The 7,097-nt window shown below is 34.7% G+C and overlaps 1 protein-coding gene across 2 annotated transcripts in view; it reads left to right on the forward strand.

Moving 5' to 3' along the window:
- Positions 1 to 7,097, forward strand: part of LOC139954875 (arylsulfatase-like) — a 98,489-nt gene that overhangs the window by 32,750 nt on the left and 58,642 nt on the right. The gene's annotated exons all lie outside the window — the stretch shown is intronic.

A 7,097-nucleotide genomic window follows, 5' to 3' on the forward strand; every position in this document is an offset into this window, starting at 1 on the left:
GAAAAAAAGTATATTACAAAGTATCTAGTGTGGCTTACGTTGTGTGGCTTTGATATGACAGATATTGAATCTTTCATTAAAAGTCTAAACTGCTGGGTAAAACGGTATTTAGCCCCTCAGAGAGAAAACTTGAAAATATTTTTTGATTTGTACCTAAAACGGTTCGGTGGTGCTTTCTTTTTAAATGTAATTTCAATAAGGAGGCATTTTCTTGTATTTCTAATATTTTTTGCAGAGAAGTGTGTGAGGCTTGGGCTGAGTTTAATTTTTATCATCCAGACAGTAATTATGGTAATGAAATCATTTTAACAACAGTCATATATTGGTTAACAATAAAGGAATTAGTATCATCTTTAAAATCACAGAACAATTCATGTGTAAGATTTCATTAAAAATGATGGCTCGGTGATTCCATATAACACGTTTCAAGCGAAAATATATATTCGAAACTTTCCTTTTTCTTCATATTTTGGGATTATTCACGCCATTCCTAGTTATTGGAGGGGGACCTTGATTCTGTTTTGCTCCCAGTGAGTGAAAATAACTTTAATATGTACATGCGCACACATAAAATAACCACAAATGTTTATAATAAGCTAATTACCGGTCTATGCACGCCCCGTCGTCTATTATGAAATGGCAAGCTATGAATTTTCCAGTGAAAATAGATTGGAATAAGATTTTTAGGCTGCCTTATACGGCTGTGATTGACCCCAAAGTAGCATATCTACAATTGCGTTTTCTACGTTGCAATTTAGGCATAAATAGCTTGCTTTATAAAATGAAAATGGTCAATTCTCCACTTTGTTCATTTTGCAAGAATGCCAGTGAAACACTAATACATTTTTTTCATAATTGTAGTCACGTTGAGCGATTCTGGGAGGCAGTGAATTCAAATTGCATTAAAATTAATTATACTTTTAATTTTACCGATATTTGTTTGGTGATTTTGGTGATATGGATAATCCTGTGAACTTCTTAATGTTGCATGCTAAAAAGTATTTTTATGCTTGTAGGTTGAATAACAAAATCCCAGATGTGAACGAATTTAATTGTAAGCTTCGCTTTCAACTTTTCCTTCACCATTTCATTTCTAAGCAAAACAACAATTTATGTAACCTTAACGACTTCTATGATTTCTTTATGTAAGCTTCTTATGTAAGTCTTTTAGCTGATTCTTTTTTATTATGTGTTACGGGTTTGTAAATAAATAAATTGGAAAAAACACATTATGCGACAGTACATTTTTAACAAAGTCGGAAACTGTTGTTAATAACATACTCGACTTGTGGAATTAAATGTTCCCAAAGTCAAAATGTGGTGCAACATATATATTGCATTGCGTGTTATATTTACTCGTGTATTTACCATTTATGTTCATCGACAGGTTTACCCAAATGAATCACCCGATACACATAGAGAACACAGTTGCTGCTGTGAATCTTACAGTTTTGTACGTGCACAGTGGAAACTGGATCGTGTTATAATTCGGCAGCATGTGCTATTGGGATTGCAGTAAGAACTGAGGTAATGTGAAATTCCAACAAATCCAGTTGTTGTTTTGGGATTTGTTGGAATTACAAATATCCACGGTTCCTATTGTAAACTTAATACCATTATATTTGTCAGCACGATCCAGTTTATACGTCATTTGTAAACAGGGGTCTAAAATTGCCTCAATATATCCAATTTGTGCACCACAAGTACTTGCATTCCTGATTTTAAGCATGCTAGCCAGAAAAAAACAGATCCTGATTGGTAACATATCAATAAAAGGGTTATCCTGCTGCTTTTGGCACTTTTTACTAAGAACAACTCTCTGGTGGTTTGATATAGACTCCCACTGGAGTATGCCACCTTAAACATATATGTCATTTAAGGGGCAACAAACTTGGCTCTCTTTCAGAAGGCGGTTAGGTTGGAAAGCATTCACTTAGATGCCGTCATTTACAAGTGAAGGCATGGAAGGCGAGGGTTTCGATTAATTACAGTCACAATTCCTGAAAGAGAAGTAAAATCTGTTTCCACTTGAATGACCAGTTCGATCTGAACGTGCATCATTGTTCACAGGTTCAGTCAAAAACATAACTACATTTACTGCATCATAGCCAAGGTAAGAATTAAACGTCAAGCAAAATTATTCATTATCAGTAGAAGTAAAGAAAAATGTGGTCACAGATATCCTTACTGATTGAAACCCTCAACTCTCTTAAAACTAATTGGAACATTTTGCATTTAAATACCCTCTATTTAATCAACATTTATATCCATGTGCCCGGGGGAAACATAACAACCACCCTTCGCCACCACCTCATTACGAAAGAAGTGTTTGCGTCGCCGATTGAAGACGTTATTACTTCAAAATATTTTTTAACGACTAATGATAGATTTTCGACGTTGTTAATTCCACATTTTTCATGTATAACTTCCACGATTTGAAATTAAAATTTATAGCGTGTAATTCACGACAATATATTAGAAGTATAAGTTCAGTCAGTTACTAACTCAAGAAAACTGCAAATATCATAGTGATTGTTTTTCATATTTGTAACAGCGAAGTATTTAAGTAAGTAAGGTATTCTGAATATGATGTTCATGACTTGCACGGTTTGAAATATCAATTTGTTCTTGAATAAAAGAAAAATGAAGAGGAATAGTGTTAATATAAGCTTCCAATTGTATTTCATAAATCATAAATTGTGTATTCCATTTTATACTGAATCGTACTAACATGATAAACTCTGAGTTATATCATTTATTCCATAGTTATGAGATATTAACGGTAATCTAATTGATTCCTTATGTCACGTGATCAGCATGTAATTTTGTTCCTGTCGAATATTTACCAAGAGCAAACGAAGCGTTAATAATATTGCTGGTTTACACCTGAAGGTCTTTGACCAGAATAAGAAATTTAGGTCACAAAGTATAACTTTACATGATTTGAAATTAAACTTAGCATTGCAATTGACAAGAATATATTGAAAAGTTCAAAAAGTTATTATCTCAAGCAAACTGCATATCAAAGAGCAAACAAGCCGTAAACGCCTGGAATATCATATAAAGCTGTAAATGAATACAAAACAGCTTCAGATGTCAAATATTGCTTGTTTACAACTGAAGGTCTTTAACCAGAATAAGGAACTTACATCACAAAATCGTGGAAACTTAGTCATTTCTGAATTGCCAGGGTCTTGTGCTAATATACAGCTCAGTTTATGACCAAATTTTTAGGCAATTCAATGATCATGGTATTTGCCACTGTGGTAAAATTTGAGCCCTTGATGAGAGCCGTTGGCGTTGTTGTTAGGCCGGATTAAACAGACGGTGAAATGGACATCCCTGTGCATGATCTACGAAGGTGACACGGAACCTTTGTTCGGACTGTACACACTCCACACCTTAGTAATGTAAGCTGTCAAAAGTGAAAGATGACGTAAGCCGTCATGGTAGGGATCGGTTTGTATATGTTAATAATGCAAAGCAAATTGCAGGTTTATTCAGGTCTTTATGTGTGTTACAGCTTACAAATGTTATAAAAGGAATGCAATGCATCCAAAAATATCGTACTTGCAATAATACTGACCCAGACATTTTGTGTAGTGTACAGTGGATACAACAAATACTGATTGCATTATTCAGACATTTTTTCATATGTAATATACCTTTCAATTGAAAAAAAATATCACTGAAATACGTCACAAGTATCTTCAGAATATGTTGATACTTCAAGTAAGACCATTATCCTAAATTGAATTATAACAGAAGTTAATAATTGAGAGATATTGTAAAATATACCCTGAAACGCTTTAATTTTACGAGTTAAGGAGGTTATTATGATGGTTATTTCCCGTAGATAACTGTATGCTTGTTAAAAAACGCGCTAAGAATTCGTTCCTTTGCTAATGAATTGTTGCACTTTTCGATGGAGATATGATAGACAGCCCCGTTTACATTCACAGCATGGTTCATCACCTTACACCTCACGTAACAGAGCAAGATGTAAAGAGGTGATTGAATAGCTACAGGAACGTCTTGAACCATTGGGCTACTGTCTCGAAGTCTTCTTTGTTGTACTCCTTGCTCTGAGGCTCTAGTTCAAGTGAGAACATATATATCTGATGGGATCTGTTGCCTGATTAATATCAACAAATTCAACTTGATATGCACCTTAACCTTAGTTAGGCATAAATGTAATGGTCTATCCAAAAGTAAAATTCATTTTTATGACAAACGAATGGTTTTTCTTCGCATATATCATTTCATGTGGATGGAATTGGTGTGTTATTATATTTTCACTGAAGCTTATTGATTCAAACCTAATATGGGGACACATTAGTACCGATATTCGTCAAAGTTGATTGGGTCCTAGCGTATACTTTTGGTGCATCGCCATATTATATGTCTTTTCAGAACCTTCGAACTTCAAGAGTATTCGAACTTGATGAGGATCCTGTCCATCCAAGGCAATGACATCTTCCAGTAAAACGTTTGGCATATCTTATCAAATTTCAAAATGTAAGACCGTTGACCTGAGAACAAGGAAGCTTCGCACGACTTCTGTTCACCGTCATGTTATTAGATTCTAGTTTACAACGCTACAAAGGATCGTGATGAGTGTAATTAATAGTTCTATACATAACGAAAACGTATTTACAAATGTTCTTTAAAATGTTCGTAAATGCCAACAATACAGAATTCTTAGTACAATTGGCTAGTAGTAGTTTATGTGAACAGAAAGGCTTAACAAAAACTTTCAGAAATAACATAGCCAGTTTCCACAAATTAAGAAATGCTGATGAAGAAATATAATTAATAAATATATTATGAATATGTTCGTTGCGCTCTAACTTTGGCTATTGTGCTCTAACTGGAAGTCTTTCAATTATGTTCACAACTATAACTCAATTTTGAGGCTATGCGATGGGCGGTCATAGTATATATTTTCCCTCTCATATGAAACGTTCTAAATGGACGAAGAGATAAAAGATAGCTCTTCCGAAGATAGATCAGAATCTTCAGGTAACTTCTTTCAAAGCTCGACATTATTACCTTGTAGTTTATTTGTTATTTGTTTTGGGTGAGGAATAGGGATCATTCGAAGAGTTAGGTGTCTCATTAGTAAATGCAGTATTGTAGATGCCTATGTCGTGATGTTTGTTGACCTTTTTTATTGTTATGGTAACGTTATGTGATAAAAGGTGCTCCTAGGGACCTTCACAACCACATGTCAAGTAATTCTTAACGAAATCTTCACGTGACACGCCCTCTGGTCGTGTATACATATCCATGTTAATTATTACAAGTATGTACTGAGTAAACATGCTGAAAAATTGCATGTTCCGTTTGATGGGAATGAGGAAGAATTAAAATTCAACACACGTATCTCTTCATATAAATACACGGCTCTTAGTTTTACCATAGAAATGCCTGTGGATGACCGATTGCCCTTCCTGGACACAGTTGTAACGCTCAACCGTACAAACAACTCATTCACAACACAACTATATACCAAACCTATACACAGTGGTTGCATTTTGCACTGGGACAGCCATGGTCCCATCTCTGCCAAACGAGCCATCTTGACGGGAGAAACAAGGAGAGCCATATCCAGGTCCACAGACAAACCCTCAACAAAACTAACTTCATAAGAAACGGATATCCTAAAAAATTCGTGAACTCAACCATGAAACACACAATAATCACCCCTACTAGACCATCTGAAGATCAAAGAATTTACCTAAAAGTACCATTTGTGAACGAGAACATAAAACGGCAGACCCTGGCAACAATCAGCAGATCGGGCATTACAAATCTGAGAACACACTTCATGACAGGTAATCCATCAGCGAGTTTGTTTTCCGCGCCACGTGACAAACAGGGTTGCCCACCCAACTGTGACACCTGCAAAATCGCTGTAAAGAAGAATATCTGTTTAGCCAAAAACTGTGTCTACAAGATTAAATGCAATCTTTGCTCGTCTACATACATCGGCGAAACGGGATGCACCATTGGAAGGAGAATAAAAGAACATCTACGTATGACTAAACAGACCAAATACACTCATTTACAAACTCACAATATAAATCCGAAATCTGGAGAAAATATCAAGTGGCAAATCCTACATCACAACTTACCCAATACCAGTGAAAGAAAAATAATCGAAGCCCTTACCATGAAAGCCAGTAATAACTTAATGAATGGCTGTGCTGGACGTCAATTGGATATTTAAGCTTTTCACATCTTGCTGGTCCGTCTGTGCGCTCCGAATACAGTTTGTTCGCTGGTGCGTTCAGCTCAGGGGAATTGGTTTTAAAGTTTTTACTTATGTACACGGAGTCGGTAGTTGCACCTCATTCCTTGATAAAGCCTTAACCGGCGAATTATTAGAACATACAACTTTGTATACTTTCTTACTGTGCTTGTTGAAGTCTCATTTTCTACAATTCATATATATATATATATATATATATATATATATATATATATATATATATATATATATATATATATATATATATATATATATATATATATATATTTATATATATATATATATATATATATATATATTTGTATATATATATATATATATATATATTTATATATATATATACAAATACACATATATATGTAAGGATTACCTCAATGCAAAACCTACACTACATTATATACGTTGGTTTGCGATAAGATTCAATGATCAGGTTAGTATAAACTTCAGGCTACTTTAGTTTCTCTTAACGCTTTGGTAAATTGTCTAGACTTATGCCATTGTGTTCATTCAATAATTTAAAGTCTGTGTTATTTTCATAATGTTAGCCTGTTTCCTATTTTAATTAGCTCTTAACCCAAGTATGCTGAAAGATACTCTTCATTTGTTTGTGTGTGATTGAAAGGGGGCTTTTGTCTAATTCTTCCCCGGCTAAATGTTAAAACAAAAATGACGATTACATGTGACCGACATGGCCTCAGCCTCTACCCATCACACCACCGGGCCCCCCACTGTGAGCGTCACTGAACTGAATTTGTTTAAACTTATATATATAATTCATCCTTCAATCGCTGTTGAACCTCCTGACATCACTTGCCAGTCCTGT

This window comes from Apostichopus japonicus, chromosome 17, assembly GCF_037975245.1.
Source record: "Apostichopus japonicus isolate 1M-3 chromosome 17, ASM3797524v1, whole genome shotgun sequence".
NCBI lineage: Eukaryota > Metazoa > Echinodermata > Holothuroidea > Aspidochirotida > Stichopodidae > Apostichopus > Apostichopus japonicus.